The following is a 20,558-nucleotide window of genomic DNA, read 5'->3' on the forward strand; positions in this document are numbered from 1 at the left end:
TCTGTATATCTTCTTTGGAGAAATGTCTATTTAGGTCTTCTGCCCATTTTTGGATTGGGTTGTTTGTTTTTTGATATTGAGCTGCATGAGCTGCTTATATATTTTGGAGATTAATCCTTTGTCAGTTGCTTCATTTGCACATATTTTCTTCCATTCTGAGGGTTGTCTTTTTGTCTTGTTTATGGTTTCCTTTGCTGTGCAAAAGCTTTTAAGTTTCATTAGGTCCATTTGTTTAATTTTGGTTTTATTTCCCTTTCTCTAGGAGGTGGGTCAAACAGGATATTGCTGTGATTTATGTCATGGAGTGTTCTGCCTATGTTTTCCTCTAAGTGTTTTATAGTGTCTGGCCTTACATTTAGGTCTTTAATCCATTTTGAGTTATTTTTGTGTATGGTGTTAGGGAGTGTTCTAATTTCATTCTTTTACATGTAGCTGTCCAATTTTCCCAGCACCACTTATTGAAGAGACTATCTTTCCTCCATTGTATATTCTTGCCTCCTTTATCAAAGATAAGGTGACCATATGTGCATGGGTTTATCTCTGGGCTTTTTATCCTGTTCCATTGATCTACTTAGGAATAAATTTAACCAAGGAAGCATTGGGAACTATAAGACACTGATGAAAGAAATTAAAGAAGTCACAAAAAAATGGAAAGATATTCCATGTTTATGGATTAGAAAAATTCATATTATTAAAATTCCTATACTACCCAAAGTGATCTACAGATTCAGTGCAATCTCTATCAAAATGCTGGTACAATTTTTTCACAGAAATAGAATAACAATTCTAAATTTCATATGGAACCACCTAATACACAGCATGGTGACTGTTAATAATATTGTTAATAGTATTGTGTTGTATACTAGAAGTTTGCTAAGTGAGCAAATCTTCAGTTATCTCTCTGCAGACAAAAAGCATGGTAACTCTGTGAAGTGATGGATATGTTAATTAACTTCATGGTGGTAATCATTTCACAATGTATGCATATATTAAATCATCACATTGTACACCTTAAATATATACAAATTTTTACTCGTTTATACCTCAATAAAGCTGGAAAATTTAAATAACATGCTTATGATACAAAGCTAATTTTAGTTGAAGCCAGATTTTTAACATAGATTTATTTATTTGAAGAATCTGACCTCATTTCAATTCACTGCACTAATACTCAGTTACACTGCGTGAAGAGTATAACAGGAAATAAGGTTGAAAATATAGCAAGCACTTGTGAAATGACTTGATTTATAGATAATGATGATGATAATAATAATAGCAATCATGTAAGAGGAATTGGAAACTATCCATCTTCTCCAGGCAACAAAATGACTCCCAGCGATCCCTGCCTCTTGGTATTCAAATCCTTGTCTACCCTTGGGCACTCTCCCAGGATTGGTCTGTGTTACCAATGTAATATGGCAGAAATGATGGCATGTCACTTTTTTTTTTTTTTTTTTTTTTTTTTGCGGTACGCTGGCCTCTCACTGTTGTAGCCTCTCCCGTTGGCGGAGCACAGGCTCCGGACGCGCAGGCTCAGCGGCCATGACTCACGGGCCCAGCCGTTCCGCGGCATGTGGGATCTTCCCAGACCGGGGCCCGAACCCGCGTCCCCTGCATCGACAGGCGGACTCTCAACCACTGCGCCACCAGGGAAGCCCCTGGCATGTCACTTTTGAGATTTTTATAAAAGACACTGTAGCTTCCCTCTCTCTCCGTCTCTTTCTGTCTCTTTCATTACTCATTTTGGGGGAAGTTATGCCTTGTAGTAAACAATTGAATGGAAAGGTCTATGTCTTGAGGAACCCAAGAATCTTGCCAACATTCATGTCCGTAGATTTAGAAGTGAATTCTCCAGGCTTAATCAAGCCTTCAGATGACTGTGGCCGAATTGGACTTCTTGGCTCCAACCTTGTAAGAGAGCAGAACCAGAATCTCCCAGCTAAGCTGCTTCAGGATTATTGACACTCACATACTGTATGATATGATAAATGTTTGTTGTCCTTCAGCTGCTAATTTTTGGGTAATTCATTACATAGCAATAGGTAACTAATACAGATTGTGGTAACTGGAAATAGGATGATGATATTACACACACTTAAAATACGTGAGTGGCTTTGGGAAAATATTAGTGTTTTCCAGAGTTCTGTTTCCAGTTCAGATGTTCATACTCTACACATTCTTCTCTGCATGATCTCATCTACTCTCACGGATTTAACTCTAATTTATATATGGATAACTCCAAAACCTGTTATTTACAGAATAGATATTTTTTCTGAGTTTCGTGCTTATATTGCCAACTTCCTACCTAATATTTCTTTCCAAATTTCCAATAAGCACCTATAACTAAACATTTCATTTATGGAACTTAGCATCTCAACTCCCCAAATCAGCTCATCATTTTATATATTTTATCTGAGATTGTGACACCTCATCCTTCTCAGTCACCCATTCTAGGAACCTAGGAGTTATCCTCATGTTCCACATTCAATCAGTCATCTTATCCTGACAATTTAAACTCAAGTATTTCCTAGATTTGCACCACCTCTGTATCCCTTCTAACTCTTCCCTAGTTTCCTTTCGCATCTGAATTATTGCAGCTGTCACCTATCTGGACTCACTAGCTCCAAGCTTGCCCTATAAAATCCATTTTCCACACAGTAGACAGTATTCTATTTCTAAATTGCAACTATGATCATCTTTATCCTTTGCTTAAAATCTTTAAGTGGATATTTATGTCCCTCCAGATAAAGTCCAAATTCCTCACTGTGTATTAAACAGTCTCTATGATCTTGCCCTGTACTGTGTCTCCAGATTTGTTTCTTGCTTATATATTTCTCGCTGCACACTTTAACAGAGGTGTTTTTATATTTCCCCAAGCACAAGCCTTTTTTGTGGTTTTACCATGTATTTCCTCTACTTGGAATGCCATTGCCTTACCTTTTAGTCTAGTTCACTCCTTCTCTTCCTTTAGGAATAAGGTACAATAACCTCCTTTGGGTAAATGCCATACATTTCTCCCTCAGAATGGTTTAGGGAACACTCCTTACCCTCCCATAGTCCCTGGAGCACATCTTGTCATAATAAAAACTTTATTATATTAATATTGTCTGTTTTCATGAATAGCTTTGTAACAAGGCTATACTCCTTAAGGACAGGATTTATGTCTTAATTATCTTTTATCCCTAGTGCCTAACACTGTGACTGGTTCAGTATAATTTTGTTTCTTGACTAATACCATCAGGAATTGACAACTGTTTGGAGGTTATAAACTGGGGGAAAGGCTAAGCAAGCTTAAAAGATGATTCAAGAAGGAATGGGAGACAATGATTCTCAAACTTTACTGTTAAAAAGAATCAACTAGTAAACTTGTTAAAATGCAGATTCCCTAACCTCATCCCTACATATTCTAATTTCTTAAGTCTAAAATAGGTCCAAGGAATCTGCATTTTTAGCAAACACACAAGTAATTCTGATGCAGAGGTTTTCTGCACAACAATTCAGGAAACATTGATTTAAAAAATGAAGTTTTAATTTGATATTTCTGTAGTTTAGCATGTATGTCCATTTTTCTTACGATCTTTTGTTTCAAGTTATGTGTCATATATGATAAACTTCATTGCATTTAAACCCTGTTCTATCATTTTAAATAGTGTATATAAAATCCCACCCCACCCTCCACCAGGATTTTTTTTTTCAATGTATGCTGCCACTAACAGCATACCTTTTTTTTTTTTAGAACATGGTCCCTGTTCTCAGAAACTTTATTTTATTTTTTATTTTTTTATTTATTTTTAGCTTCATTAGGTCTTTGTTGCTGCATGAAGGCTTTTCTCTAGTTGAGGCAAGCGGGGCTACTCTTCTTGTGGTGTGCAGACTTCTCATTGCGGTGGCTTCTCTTGTTGCAGAGTGCAGGCTCTAGGCACATGGGCTTCAGTAGTTGTGGCACGTGAGCTCAGTAGTTGTGGCTCAGGGCTCTAGAGCGTAGGCTCAGTAGTTGTGACACACGGGCTTAGTTGCTCTGCGGCATGTGGGATCTTCCTAGATCAGGACTCGAACCTGTGTCCCCTGTATTGGCAGGCAGATTCTTAACCACTGCGCCACCAGGGAAGTCCAGGATTTTTAAAACAAAGTAAGTTTCAATTTTTCAGAATGACTAATGTGGGTCTGCAATTCACAAATAAGTCACAAAGAAATGCCTTGTCATAAACATATGTTGGGGAAATCAAATCCAGATGGTCAATAGTAATTCATATGTTTGAATATTAGCCTCTGCTGTGCTTCCAGAATTATTTAAAATAATGAGGCTACATCCCCCTTCAAAGAAGGTCAAGTCACACATGGATTTTCTTCCAAGCTTAAGTAATCTGAGACTTTAGGAAACCTAAAAAATCCAGTAACAAGGTCTGCAGCAACAGAGATTTTAGAGTAATGATTTAGTTGAGAATGTAAGATCCGTCTACTAAAGTGAGTATCCAGTTGAACTAATGTCAGTTTCATTTGTATATGAGTAAAGTTAATTTCTAAGATGTGTATATGTGGGTTTTACTACTTCTGTACTTAAAAAAAAAAATCACATGGCCCTAATGTTAGTGAATGGAAACGGAATAAAATATATATCCCATATTATGCTCAATAGATTTTTAGTAGAAACTCTTTCTCCTGAGAAGGAGCAATTATATCCATCTACATGTAAGGAGATTAATGAGTTAAAATTGTATGTATCTGCAGTCAAATATAAGAAGACCTTTTAAAAACATGGACATTACAGAAAACAGATGGTTATTTTCAGTACTGGGAAGGATAATGTTGATAGCCACTTTCATTTTAATCCCCAGAATTGGACATTGAACAAACAAAAAGCTGGTTATTTGCTTTTGGATACTGTGTCTGAAATAACAGTGCACTGTTATCAGGCAGTTATGCTTTAGTTATATTTTCAAGTATTGAAAACTCAGGTTGTTTTCATATTGACCTGATTAACAAAGAGGGATTAGAATATTATTCCACTAAAAAGTTCATAATATTAAATAGGATCAAAATTACTTTTATTTCAAAGAAAAGATTGTGATATATAGACTGATGAATTGAAGACCATAACATACAGAGAAATTAATCTAGCATAAATAAATCCAATAACCAAATACAAACAAAAAAAGGAAAATGAAGAAAAAAACCTAGATGTCTCAAAAGTCTGAGGATTAAAAATTGTAAGTGAACAAAAAGCTTAGAAAATATCTACAAAACTGATCATTTTCTAGGAAAATATAAATTATAAAATTGACTTAGGTAAAGATAGAAAATCTGAAAAGACCAAAAACATGAAAGAAATATTTTAAGTGTAAAAGTAAATTTCTTTCTAAAAGACTCTGGGCTTAAGAAAGATTCACCTATGAGTCATTTTATTTCTTCAAAAAATACTTTCCTATGATATTTAATCTGTTTCAGAGCATAAAAAGAAGAAAATTGTCCTTAGTGCATTCTGTGGAGCTAGTATAATCCTGATAAAATAAAAAACATAGAAAAGATCATTTAAATTGTAACTGGATTTTATTTATTATCATGCAAAATAGAGATGCCTGAATACAATATAAAATACTGGCCCTTGGATTTAGCAATATACTGAAAATAATATATATTGGCCTTGGAATACTTGTTCAGATTATGAGAATTGTTCAGTATTTGTAAAACCATTCATATGATTCATAACATCAATAACAGATGAAAAATAATATCAATGTGATAGGTACTGAAAAGATATCAAGTTGAGGAAGTTCCCTACTTAGTTGAGTATTTTTATTATGAATCCCAGGGCTAACATTATACTTAATGCTGAAAGACTAAAAGTTTTTCCTCTAAGTTCAGGAATAAGACAAGGATGTGTACTGTTACTTCTTTGATTCTACATTGTAACTGAAGGCTTTAGCCAGGAAAATTAGGCAATAAAATGAAATAAAAGGTATCCAGTTTAGAAAGGAAGAAGTAAAACTATTCTATTTGAAAATGAGATGATATTATACATAGAAAACCCTAAGTAACACACTATTAGAGGTAATAAGTAAGTTCAACAACGTTGCAAGATATAAGGTCAAAATACAAAAATCAGTGTTATTTCTACAAACATGCAAAAGGAAATGAAGAAAAGAATTACATTTTAAAAGGCATCAAAAAGAATCATAGCATTAGTAATAAAGTAATCTTGAAAAAGAATAACATAGTTAGAGGATTCATACTTTTCACTTTCAAAAACTACCAGAAAACTACAGTAATAAAAATAATGCCATACTGGAATCATAGTAGACATATAGATCAATGGAACAGAATTGAGAGTACAGAAGTGAACCCTCACATTTACAGTCAGTTGGTTTTTAATGAGGGTTCCAAGACCATTCAGTAGGGAAATGTCTCATCAACAGGTGGTGCTGGAACAACTGGATATCTACATGCAAAAGAATGAATATGGACACAGTGTTCACACCATATACAAATATCAACTCAAAATGTATGAAACACCTACATGTAAAAACTAAAACTATGAAACTCTTGGAAGAAAACATAGGTGTACATTTTCATGACCTTCTGTTACGTGAAGATTTCTTAAATATCACATCAAAAGGGCAAGAGATAAATGGAAAAAGGAAATCGGATTTCATTAAAACTAAAAATTTTGCTTCAAAGGACATCATCAAGAAAGTGAGAACTGTGGAAAATATTTGCAAATCCTATTTCTGATAAGGGATTTTTTATCCAGAATATATGACTAACTATTAGAACTCAATAATAAGAAGATTAATAATCTGCTTAAGAATTGGCAAAGAATCTAAACAGCTGTTTCTCCAGAAGAAAAATACAAATGTGTAACAAGTACATGAAAAGATGCTCAACATCCTTAGTCATTAGGGAAATGCAAAATGAGATAACACTTCACATCTATTGGATGGAGATGTGCAAAAAGATAACAAGTGTTGGTGAGGCTGTGGACGAATGGGAACCCACATATACTGCTTGTCGGGGTGTAATATGGTGAAGCTGCTTTGGAAAACAGTTGGTGGGAAGTTCCTCCGTCAGTTAAATATAGAATCATCATATGATACAGCAGTTCCACTCCTGGCTATATACCCAAAGTGTTGAAAACCTATGTTCAAATAAAAACTTGTACAAGAATGTTCACAGTAACATTATTCATAGTATCCAAAAAAAGTGGAAATAATTCAAATGTCTATCAACTCAGGAATGGTAAGAAAAAGCGGTATACTAATTCAATGAAATATCATTTGGCAATAAAAAGGAATAAAAAGGAAGGAATGATATAACATGGATGAACCTTGGAAACAGACTCAACAGGTTCACGTGCTATATTATCCATTTACATGAAATTTCCAGAATAGGCACATCCGTAGTGACCAAAAATAGATTAATGGCTGCCAGAGTTTGGAAGGAGGTGGGAATGGGGAGTGACTGCTAACGAGTATAAGGTTTTTTGGGGTGTGATAAAAATATCCTAAAATTGATCATGGTGATGATTGCACAACTGTGAATATACTAAAAACCACTGAATTGTAGATTTTAAATGGGTAAATTGGGGGGTATAAGAATTATATTTCAATAAGGTTGTTAAACATAATGTATAAGGACATCTTTTCATATATCTGATGTTATTTAAAACAATTTAATGGCTTCCTAATGTCCCTTGTGTATAGATTAATAGCATTTACTTAACTACTTCCATAAGGTTGAATATTTAAGTTGTTTTGCTTTGATATTATAATTAGTGTTTCAATGAGCATTGCTATAGTTAAAGCCTTGCACGTATCTTTCTTATTTCCCTAGGATAAATTCCTAGAAGAATTGCTGGCCCAAACATTATGCTCATTTTTACTTCAGTCAGACATTGACAAATCACTTCCCACAAGGGTTGTCTCACTTATCCTGGCCATATGTGGTACATGAAAATACCCAGTGCCATGCACCATGCCCAGTGTCGGCTATTTTGTTCTATGACTACTTTTTATTTCCATCCTTTTTGTCCTCCTGCTCATATCCATTCTTCTTAAAATTAAAATATATATATTTCTCTCATGTACTCTTTTCAGTATTCATTACTGAATCAGTGATGACTTTTAGGAACTTCTCCAGTGAAATGCTCTAGGACATAATCAACATATTTCCTTTGCAACATGATATTCAGAACACTGATAAAGTCATACAAGACTGGCTTATCACATTTTCAGATGGCATGCAACTAAGAGGAACAGCTGTCTGTCACACAATCTCCATTCATTTGCTGCTTTAGTCCTTATAACATCCCTACATGACAAGCATCATTATCACTTAAAAAGGAGAAACTTGATAAGTCAAAGAGGTTAAACCATTTAATCAGGGTCATGTAGTTTTAATTGGTAGAGCAAGAGTTCACACTCAAGTGTGTTTCGTTCCAAAGCATGTGTATTTTGTACTGTACTACATTTGTTGTTCAGTTCAACACGTTATGTATTGAGAACCTAGTATGCACCAGGTACACTGCTAGTGGCAGGGGATATAGTGATGTATAAAATTGACGTGGTCACTACTCTCATGGAACTTATAATCTAATGGGAATGCATAACAATAACAAGTCAACAAGTAAAAAAGTATAATCAATTTATTTTTGTTTTTGTTTTTGTCTTTTTTTGCGGTACACGGGCCTCTCACTGCTGTGGCCTCTCCCGTTGCGGAGCACAGGCTCCGGACGCGCAGGCTCAGCGGCCATGGCTCACGGGCCCAGCTGCTCCGCGGCACGTGGGATCTTCCCGGAACGGTGCACGAACCCGTGTCCCCTGCATCGGCAAGCGGACTTTCAACCACTGTGCCACCAGGGAAGCCCATATAATCAATTTAAATAGTGATATGAGGAATGAAGAAAATAGAACAAGTTAGTGAAGTAACTGGGGAAGAACATTAGATAAAGTGTTCAGATGTACCTCTTCAAGGAGATTTAGCCTGAGATTTGAATAACACGAAGGAGTTAGTTATGTGAAGACATGAAGAAGGATGTTCCAGAAAAAGGAACTAATCACAAGTACAAAGGCCTTGACACAGGAACAGACAGCATGATCTAGAAAGAAAACTAAGGTGATGTAGACATTTGCAATTTGTTCTGACAGCACAGTATCTTGAACATTTTTCTTTGTTTTGAGAAGTCTCCTTTTCATTAGACTTAGAGTGTAACCGAAGGTGGGGTCTGACTGCTCGCCACTCAAAAGCCAATAAAGAGGCCAGGTTGGTGGAAAGGAAAGTTTGCTTTATTTTGGATGCCGGCAACTGGGGGTGGGGCGGGGGGCAGACACCTGTCCAAAGGCTGATTCCTCCCCCTGGCAATCAGGGGGCAAGAGCTTTTATAGACAGAGGGAGGGGGCTACATACAGAAACAGCACAGTCAGCTCTGACAGTCATCTTGAAATTGGTCATCGGTGGTCTGACCAGAGCCACCTTGATTGTTTTTGGTACAGTTAGTCTTCAATTCCACGTTCGGTTTGTTCCCATTTCCTTGAGGCCAGTTCTTGGAATTGTGGCAGTTTATGTCATGGCTACAGCCTGGTCATTATGTAGTTAACTTCTTCCACCTGGCAGGGGTTTCAGTATCTATAAGGCAGCTCACAGGATAGGCTCAGAATATTAGCTATAGCCCTTAAGGAGGAACTAAAGGTCCTTGACGTTGCTTAATGACTAAACTATTATTATTTGGTCTCCTTTGACTGTTTTCCTCTGTTTCTGCATTTTCTCATTTCTCTGATTAAACTTATTCTTTGGCTAAGGTTTTTCCACAGACAAAAGGCAGGCCGAGGACATGGGGCAGCAAGGACCATAGGGTCCTGCTCCATTCCAATGCCTCCTTTTCTTTGATACTCCTCAGTCTTCAGGAGGGATGGGTACAGAAGAAGAAGGGGAAGAAGGTTTGGGGTAGAGGGGTTAGTCATCAACTTGGCAGAGAAGCTCGGGTTTAGTTTCAGCTTTTCCCAACTGTTTGAGGGAATGGGGTGATGACCACTCTTGGCTACTTCTTGCTGAAGTGGGGTGTAGTTCTGCCTAATTTGGGGAATGGACACAGAATTGGAAATAATCTCAAGCTCCATGCTTAGCATCAATATTTTGTATTATGAGAACATCACCTCTCTCCTTGATTCCTTTTCATAGTACCTGGACAAACATTTGAAAGTTAGTAGACATTTTACAATGAAGATAATAATCAAAATACATCTTCGTATTATTCTCTGAATGTATTGTTGCTTAATGGTTAAAGCAGATGTACAATGTATGTTTAATAGGCCATAAACAGGCTGTTTTGGTTAGCCTAAAGTTCAAATTAAATCATACATAAGCTAGAATGACTTCCCCATACCTCAATACGTGAAAATTTCCTCCATTATTTTCCCCTTTTAATTGTAACTCTTTCCATAGAAAGCATTGATACTCAATATACTTTTCCAACGTTGCCAGAGTGGCTCAGTCGACTGCTCTGGGTCCATTCATGTCCCTCGGTGCTAGGCCTCTTTTTGTTTATATGTTTGCCTAGCTGTTCACAGTGGGGGAAAGCTAATCAGATATCATGAACAGGCCCAGAGGGATGTTAATCGGAAAACACTTCATAGGCCATACATTTTATCATTTATACCCAGTTCTCACACAAACATTGTACATGTGCTTTAAGCAGTAAACTTAGAGCCAGCAGTGATACACATCATGAGTAGTTATACTCTGTGACAACTTCACTGGACAATTTTTTCCATCCTGAGCATCAGGGTCAAAAGTACAGTTAGAACAATAGCTTTCCGTCAGAATTTTTAAAATTTCTTACTCAGTTAAACAGTATGATCTGAAAGTTATAAAATATTTTCCATATAATTTAACATACCAAATAATTCAAATTAGTTTAGAAAAAAATTTTTCTCTTAACAGAGAGAGAAAACCAAACTTAGTCTTGTATCAGTTTACTGTTAATAATAAAATAATTCATTTAGTTAATTAAATTCAGTCTAATCCTCAAGACAGAGGAGATATGGGGATATATGTATATGTATAGCTGATTCACTTTGTTATACAGCAGAAACTAACACACCATTGTAAAGCAATTATACTCCAATAAAGATGTTAAAAAAAATTAAAAATTCAGTCTAATCTTAATCCTGACAACATACAAAATGCTTTTCTCAAAGTTACTTTTCCACAAACATTTTATCACTTTCTGGATCCATACAAATCTGTCCTTTTTTTCCCATCCAACCAACTGTAGGACAAAATTATTATCATCATTTTTCCTCAACAAAAATATCTCCATTCTTTATACTTTCTCTTCACTGACAAACATATCCTACTTGCTTTACACAGTGATAATGTTTCCCTTATCATTTTTACATATTACAATTTTTAACCCTTGAAAACCTTAACAAAACCAAGAAACAAGTAATTGAACTATTTGTTATATCAGTATTTTCTAATTGGCAAACTTAAGAACATATTCCATAACCTCTAAAAACATACATTTTTTCATAGCACAATTTCTCTTTAATCTGGTACAAAATGTGTGTTTAAGAAACCCAGACATCCTTAAGTTTCCCTCTTGGTCTTGCAAGAAGACAAAAAAGTAGGTAAATTTAGATTTGTTTGATTTGTAAGTGCTTACATTTTTTTTAAAGCCAATTAAATAGAGCTCTTTACAAATTAACCAAAGACAAAGACACATATTGAGACATACATCCATCCAGACAAACAGAGATCTCATTGTTTCCTCTTTTTACATTTCATGAATTAGGCATTGCAATTAATCTTATCAGTTTATGAATAACAATCAAATAGTCAAATTTTACACTCAATTTTAAAAGGCTTCTTTTTTTTTCCCTCCCTTTTTTTTTTTTTTTTTTTTTTTTTTTTGGCTTGACGTTTTACTAATTAACCCAAGGCTGAAGTCTCAGGCAAAGTGGGCTGTTTGTATTTCAAGGACATGATAAGAGTTAACTTGAAGTTTTCTCCTAGGCATATTTTTGTTCTCTCAGGGTCAGAATTCTGAAAACAGTATTTTATCAAGCTAGCTTTCTCTAACTGCATATGCAAAAAGAATCAATTTTGGAATTTCAAAAGAGTTTCATCTTAACCAATTTTCTCCGGAGTCTAAAGAATACTGTTGCCATACATTGGTTAAAAAAAAAAAAAAATCATCTTTCTTTTTCTTTGTCATAATTTCATAGCTAAAAAATTTTTTTGATGAGTTGAACCTGAATTTCCCATTTTACATAAGACAACAAAGATACCAATCACATAGATGGAATACATACTCACACACCAAACGACAGATCTGTCAGAAATCCTCTTCAGAGGATGACTGGTGTAGAGTCCCAAACAAACACTTCCCCAGCACAAACGATTCTCAATGGTAGACAGATGCCATAACTAATTGGCGAAATGCCCAAATAGCACTTCATGGTCACAAACGGTCCTCAATGGCAGACAGACATCAGAACCAATTGGCAAAATGCCCAAATAGCAGTCAGTGCTCACAAACGGTCCTCGATGTCAGAACCAATTGGCAAGAATGCCCAAATAGCACTTAGCGCTCACGAATGGGAATGTGGCCCGCGTGCACACGGGTGGACTTACCCAGTCTTGGAGCTCGTCAGCTCGTCCAGATGCATCTCTCCATTCCACCAAGGAAAAGCATAAGTTGGCAGCCGGTGCCGAGGAGGGGAGAAACAGGGAGGAGCCTCGAAACAAATGGTTTTGGCAGCTGCCAGGAACGTCCCCCAAATTCCCTTCTCGGGGCTAACTAGCCACGAGCAGCAGGCTCATTGCAACCATCCCAGTATGTTGTCATGGCCGTGGCTCTACCTGGGAAAACACAGGGGAGCCAGGTGTCATGAGAGCACAGTAGCTGCCGTAGCCCCAGCAGCCCCACTAGCCCCACGGTGGGCGCCAAAATCTGGAACCGAAAGTGGGGTCCAGCTGCTCGCCACTCAAAAGCCAATAAAGAGGCCAGCTTGGTGGAAAGGAAAGTTTGCTTTATTTCGGATGCCAGCAACCGGAGCAGGGGTTGGGGGGAGGGTGGACAGCTGTCCAAAGGCTGATTCCTCCCCCTGACAATCAGGGGGCAAGAGCTTTTATAGACAGAGGGAGGGGGCTACATGCAGAAACAGCACAGTCAGCTCGGACAGTCATCTTGAAATTGGTCATCGGTGATCTGATCAGTGTCATCTTGATTGTTTTAGGTACACTTAATCTTCAGTTCCAGGGTCAGTTTGTTTCCATTTCTTTGAGGCCAATTCTCGGAATTTTTGTGGCAGCTTATGTCATGGCTACAGCCTGCTCGCCATGTAGTTAACTTTTCCACCTGGTGGGGGTGTCAGTATCTACAAGGCAGCTCACAGGATGTGGCTCAGAATATTATCTGTAGCCCTTAAGGAGGAACTAAAGGTCCTTGATGTTGCTTAATGACTAAACTATTATTATTTGGTCTCCTTTGACTGTTTTCCTCTGTTTCTGCATTTTCTCATTTCTCTCTCTGATTAAACTTATTCTTTGGCTAAAGTTTTTCCACAGACAAAAGGCAGGCTGAGGACATGGGGCGGGGTGTGCACAAGGACCATAGGGTCCTGCTCCATTTCAGTAGGACACAAAGTGTGCATCTTTGTTCAAGAGATTAAATACCAAGTATTTGCCTTTCTGGCCTTCCTTGCATATAAGGTATAGGAATGTGACCCAGGCTTCACCAATCAGACACAATTGTATGAAATTTTGACTCAGGAGTTAGAGTCACAAGAGGGAGAGGTAGGGGGTCTTTTTCTCTTTGGTGGTCATCATGGCTCTGCAAAGTTATGTGCCTGGCCCAGCAGTGGAGTGGTGCACACCTAGTGCTCCAGAGCTAGATGGTGGAAGTTACCTCATGAGATCATTTCTTTTTTATAAATTTATTTATTTTATTTATTTTTGGCTGCATTGGGTCTTCATTGCTGTGTGCAGGCTTTCTCTACTTGTGGCGAGCGGGGGCTACTCTTGGTTGCGGTGCGCAGGCTTCTCATTGCAGTGGCTTCTCTTGTTGCAGAGCACGGGCTCTAGGCGCACAGGCTTCAGTAGTTGTGGCACGTGGGCTGAGTAGTTGTGGCTCGCAGACTCTAGAGCTCAGGCTCAGTAGTTGTGGCGCACAGGCTTAGTTGCTCTGCGGCATGTGGGATCTTCCCGGACCAGGGCTCAAACCCGTGTCCCCTGCATCGGCAGGCGGATTCTTAACCACTGTGCCACCAGGGAAGCCCATGAGATCATTTCTGAAGATGATTTTTGACTGTTGTTTCTGGAAACATAGCCTGGAGCCTCGTTCTCTAACACTCTCAGCAAGTTTTTTTAAGAATTCATTTTAGTAAGCTCCTTTTCTCATTAATTATTCAGTATAAGCCTCTGTCGCTTCTAATTTAGAACCCTAAAGATATAGTTAGTATTACCGAAGCTTAATGAGAATGGGGCTTAGTTTTAGGAGACTGTGGCAAGCAAAATATTGGCTTCAGAAAGAGGTACACATCCTAATCCCCAGAACCTGCAAATATGTTACCTTACCTGGCAGAAGAGACTTTGTGGATATGATTAAGTTAAGACTCTTGAGATGATAAGATTATCATGGATTATCCAAGTAGTGCAAAGTAATCAATCACAATAGTCCTTATAAGAGGGAAGCAAGAGGGTCAGCGGGTGAGACTGAAGAAGAGAGGTGATGATGGAAGCAGAGGTCCTTGAGCCAAGAGTTGCAGTCAGAGAGGAAAGCACAAACTACGTCATGTATGGTTTTATAGGTCATAGTAAGGTGTTTGGATTTTAAGTATGATGTGAAGTAATTGGAGAAATTTAAGTAGGAAAATCACATTATTTGATATATGATCTTAAAACATGATTATTGTTTCTATCTGGGGAAATTTACTAGATTGGAACAAGACAAGAGAGAATGAGGATACACCAGTTAGGAGGCTATTGCTACAGTCAGAGTGAGAGAGGATGACAACTTGGACTTGTACATCAGTGATAGAGATGGAAATATTCAGTTGAGAGGAAGAAAATAAATACATAAAATGTGAAAGGGAGATTGAATGAAGCAAAGCTCTCAGGAAAGAGACCCAAATACTGGCAGAAAGATTCGTTTCAGTTGAGAGGAACAGCTTCTTTATTTTAATAGTAAGACAGAAGTAAGCGAGGCCGTGTGTGCATATGTTTGTTTCATATTGAGAATACTGCATCTGATGGTATTTGACTTTCTGATTAGGAGGATGCCTTCTTCTCAAAGTGAAGGCAATTAATATAAAATATCTTCTCACCGTGTACAAAGATATAAAATATTATACTTAGATTAAATAACATCCATCTTGGGTTTAATCTGCCATTGAATATTAAGAGTTAATTATACAGTCCAAATCCTGGGCTGAGGTTATCAAATCAGATTTGGAACAGGATAAGTGATTGAGTCCTAACCTCCAAAACAAAGAGACAAACAAAACAACTCATTGTCTGTGCCACCGGGAATATAATATACCAACTGAAAATACGTTTAATTTTATTGAACTATGTGCTGTTCCAACTACATCTGAACTACTACGGATATTTCTAAACACCACAACATTAGAAGGATATCAACAAACTAGAGTACATACGGAATACAACAAAAAAGATGATGAAGTATCTAGAAACCTGAGAAGCAAGTGGAGAAAGTGGGGATCATTAGTCAATACTAATTTTCATATATTTAAAAGGCTCTTATGTGAAAGAGTGAAAAATCAGTCATTGTTTAAATGGGGATGATAATAACACTGCCTAATGAAAAGAGTTCTTTTGATGATTAAATAAGTATATTTATATATGCATATTATTGTTTCTACTATTATTAATATATTCTTATTTTTCTAGAGGGCAGAACCTCGACCAGTAATGTTAGAACAAATCAAATACCAGCCAATTATGAGTATGAATATTCTTTTTTTTTACATCTTTATTGGAGTATAACTGCTTTACAAGGTGTGTTAGTTTCTGCTGTATAACAAAATGAATCAGCTATATGTATACAAATATCCCCGTATCTCCTATCTCCTCCTTAATGCATCTCCCTTCTACCCTCCCAATACCACCCCTCTAGATGGATGCAAAGCAACGAGCTGATCTCCCTGTGCTATGCGGCTGCTTCCCACTAGCTATCTATTTTACATTTGGTAGTGTATATATGTCCATGCCACTCTCTCACTTCATCCCAGCTTACCCTTCCCCTTCCCCATGTCCTCAATTCCATTCTCTACGTCTGTGTCTTTATTCCTGTCCTGCCCTATGTGCTTCAGAACCTTCTTTTTTTTTTTAGATTAGATATATATGTGTTAGCATACGGTATTTGTTTTTCTGACTTACTTCACTCTGTTTGACAGTCTCTAGGTCCATCCACCTCACTACAGATAACTCAATTATATTCTTTTTATGGCTGAGTAATGTTCCATTGTATATATGTGCCACTTCTTCTTTATCCATTCAGCTGTCGATGGACACTTAGGTTGCTTCCATGTCCTGGCTATTGTAAATAATGCTGCAGTGAACATGGTGGTACATGACTCTTTTTGAATTACGGTTTTCTCAGGGTATATGCCCAGTAGTGGGATTGCTGGGTCATATGGAAATTCTATTTTTAGCTTTTTAAGGAACCTCCATACTGTTCTCCATAGTGGCTGTATCAATTTACTTTCCCACCAACAGTGCAAGAGGGTTCCCTTTTCTCCACACCCTCTCCAGCATTTATTGTTTGTAGATTTTTGATGATGGCAATTTTGACTGGTATGAGGTGATACCCCATTGTAGTTTTGGTTTGCATTTCTCTAATGATTAGTGATGTTGAGCGTTCCTTCATGTGTTTGTTGGCAATCTGTATAGCTTCTTTGGAGAAATGTCTGTTTAGATCTTCTGCCCATTTTTAGATTCAGTTGTTTGTTTTTTTGATATTGAGCTGCATGAACTGCTTGTACATTTTGTAGATTAATCCTTTGTCAGTTTCTTTGTTTGCAAATATTTTCTCCCATTCTGAGGATTGTCTTTTCATCTTGTTTATGGTTTCCTTTGCTCTGCAAAAGGTTTTAAGTTTCATTAGGTCCCATTTGTTGATTTTTGTTTTTATTTCCATTTCTCTAGGAGGTGGGTCAAAAAGGATCTTGCTATGATTTATGTCATAGAGAGTTCTGCCTATGTTTTCCTCGATGAGTTTTATAGTGTTTGGCCTTACATTTAGGTCTCTAATCCATTTTGAGTTTATTTTTGTGTATGGTGTTAGGGAGTGTTCTAATTGCATTCTTTCACATGTAGCTATCCAGTTTTCCCAGCACTACTTATTGAAGAGGCTGTCTTTTCTCCATTGTATATTCTTACCTCCTTTATCAAAGATAAGGTGACCATATGTGTGTGGGTTTATCTCTGGGGTTTCTATCCTGTTCCATTGATCTATATTTCTGTTTTTATTCCAGTACCATACTGTCTTGTTTACTGTAGCTTTGTAGTATAGTCTGAAATCAGGGAGCCTGATTCCTCCAGCTCCGTTTTTCTTTCTCAGGATTGCTTTGGTTATTCGGGGTCTTTTGTGTTTCCATACAAATTGTGCAATTTTTTGTTCTAGTTCTGTGAAAAATGCCAGTGGTAGTTAGATAGGGATTGCATTGAATCTGTAGATTACTTTGGGTAGTATAGTCATTTTCACAATGTTGATTCTTCCAATCGAAGAACATGGTATATCTCTCCATCTGTTTGTATCATCTTTAATTTCTTTCATCAGTGTCTTATAGTTTGCTGCATACAAATCTTTTGTCTCCTTAGGTAGGTTTATTCCTAGGTATTTTATTCTTTTTGTTACAATGGTAAAGGGGAGTGTTTCCTTAATTTCTCTTTCAGATTGTTCATTATTAGTGTATAGGAATGCCAGAGATTTCTGTGCATTAATTTTGTATCCTGCAAATTTACCAGATTCATTGATTAGCTCTACTAGTTTTCTGGTAGCATCTTTAAGATTCTCTATGTATATTATCATGTCATCTGCAAACAGTGACAGCTTTACTTCTTCTTTTCCAATTTGGATTCCTTTTATTACTTTTTCTCCTCTGATTGCCATGGCTAAAACTTCCAAAACTATTTTGAATAATAGGGGTGAGAGTGGGCAACCTTGTCTTGTTCCTGATCTTAGTGGAAATGGTTTCATTTTTTCACCATTGAGAACGATGTTGGCTGGGGGGGTTGTCATATTTGGCCTTTGTTATGTTGAGGTAAGTTCCCTCTATGCGTACTTTCTGGAGGATTTTTATCATAAACCGGTGTTGAATTTTGTGGAAAGCTTTTTCTGCATTTATTGAGATGATCACATGGTTTTTATCCTTCAGTTTGTTAATATGGTTTATCACATTGGTTGATTTGCATACACTGTAGAATCCTTACATTCCTGGGATAAACCCCACTTGATCGTAGTGTATGATCCTTTTAATGTGCTGTTGGATTCTGTTTGCTAGTACTTTGTTGAGAATTTTTGCCTCTGTGTTCATCAGTGATATTTTTTTTCCTATTTATACAAAATTTATTATTATACTTTGTTCAGGATTACACATCACGAAAAGGTCAACAACATAAGCACAAAAGAGGAAAAAAGGGGCCAAGCTGCTGAATGTCACCAGCTTGTCTGTGGGGGTAAAAGGCTCTGGTCTCTCGGGAGTCTAAAGCAGGAGGTGAGGAGACAACTAGGCATAGAGGTCCTCTCAGTCTGCAGAGTAGACCTTGCCCTCCTGCAGGAGAGCAAAGTTGAGGAATGGGAGGGTCTGTGCACCTCGTGATAGAACTCTTTGGGGTTTGCCAGCTGCAGCTCATACTTCATGTTGGGATCATTCCAGACATCCATAAAAAAAAAAAAATTTTTTTTTTTTGGCATTTGCCTTTACTTTATAAAAACACACAGCTTAAATACATATGACACTCTCTATACAAGACATGAACAGCTGTTAGATTTAACATTTTCCGTTAGTTCAACAGAAAGCAAATATGTAAATTACCTCGTAAGAGCAATGGGTTTCTTTGGAGACTCTGCATTCGCGGCCCAAGGGCAGACCACCCCACGGGCAATCGATGCAGGAAGTTCACCCAAACTGTCCACCCTTCCAGCGAGTCATTTCACCAACATGGCCTTTATTGCATGGCTTCATATTGCACTTCTTCTCAGACACAATCTAACTTAGCCACACCACAAGTTTAAGCTTTCATCTTCTCTAGAAATGCTTAATGGAAAAACCAATGTATAAACAGTATTAACTGTCTCTTACCATTGTGCTAAGTACCAATCATGAGAAACATGAACCCCTCTTCACTTTGCAAAACTTGCAATGGAAGGTGGTTAGCTCTATTTCATGGCTAAATTCCTCTACAGAAGTTTTACAGAAACATTGTCAGAGTCAGAGTGAGCTATATGGAGTGTGGTGGGGAAGGGAGTGACATCCCAAGACCCACTGAAATTGCTTACAGGACAGGCACTGTTCCTGTCAAAGGCAATGTGTGCATGGCCCCACCTTTTCTAACTTGAGACCGAAATACCTCCCTCCCCCTCAAGATTCTGTGATTGTTCCATGAGGAACAGCTACCTCATTGATGATTCAGAGCTTACAGGGGCTGCCTACTTATGCTGGCTTTCTTTCAGAAATTTAGCTGCCTTATCCATGGTTCATTTAGTTTTGTTTTGGTTTTTTTTTAGTTTTCTTTTTTGTGACATCTTTGGTTTTGGTTTCACGTTGATGGTGGCCTCGTAGAATGAATTTGGGAGTGTTCCTCCCTCTGCTATATTCTAGAAGAGTTTGAGAAGGATAGGTGTTAGCTATTCTCTAAATGTTTGATAGAATTCGCCTGTGGAGTCATCTGTTCCTGGGCTTTTGTTCACTGGAAGATTTTTAATCACAATTTCAATTTCAGTGCTTGTGACTGGTCTGTTTATATTTTCTATTTCTTCCTGGTTCAGTCTCAGGAGGTTGTGCTTTTCTAAGAATTTGTCCATTTCTTCCAGGTTGTCCACTTTATTGGCATAGAGTTGCTTGTAGTAATCTCTCATGATCCTTTGTATTTCTGCAGTGTCAACTGTTACTTCTTTTTCACTTCTAATTCTGTTGATTTCAGTCTTCTCCCTTTTTTCTTGATGTGTCTGGCTAATGGTTTATCAATTTTATTTATCTTCTCAGAAAACCAGCTTTTAGTTTTATTGATCTTTGCTATCGTTTCCTTCATTTCTTTTTCATTTATTTCTGATGTGATCTTTATGACTTCTTTCCTTCTGCTAACTTTGGGGTTCTTTTGTTCTTCTTTCTCTAATTGCTTTAGGTGTAAGGTTAGGTTGTTTCTTTGAGATGTTTCTTGTTTCTCAAGGTAGGATTGTATGGCTATAAAATTCCCTCTTAGAACTGCTTTTGCTGCATCCCATAGGTTTTGGGTCATCGTGTTTTCACTGTCATTGGTTTCTAGGTATTTTTTTATTTCTTCTTTGATTTCTTAGTGATCTCTTGGTTACTTAGTAG

The sequence above is a fragment of the Aethalodelphis obliquidens genome, unplaced genomic scaffold (genome assembly GCF_003676395.1).
Source record: "Aethalodelphis obliquidens isolate GAN/ISIS:26980383/991018 unplaced genomic scaffold, ASM367639v1 scaffold132, whole genome shotgun sequence".
NCBI lineage: Eukaryota > Metazoa > Chordata > Mammalia > Artiodactyla > Delphinidae > Aethalodelphis > Aethalodelphis obliquidens.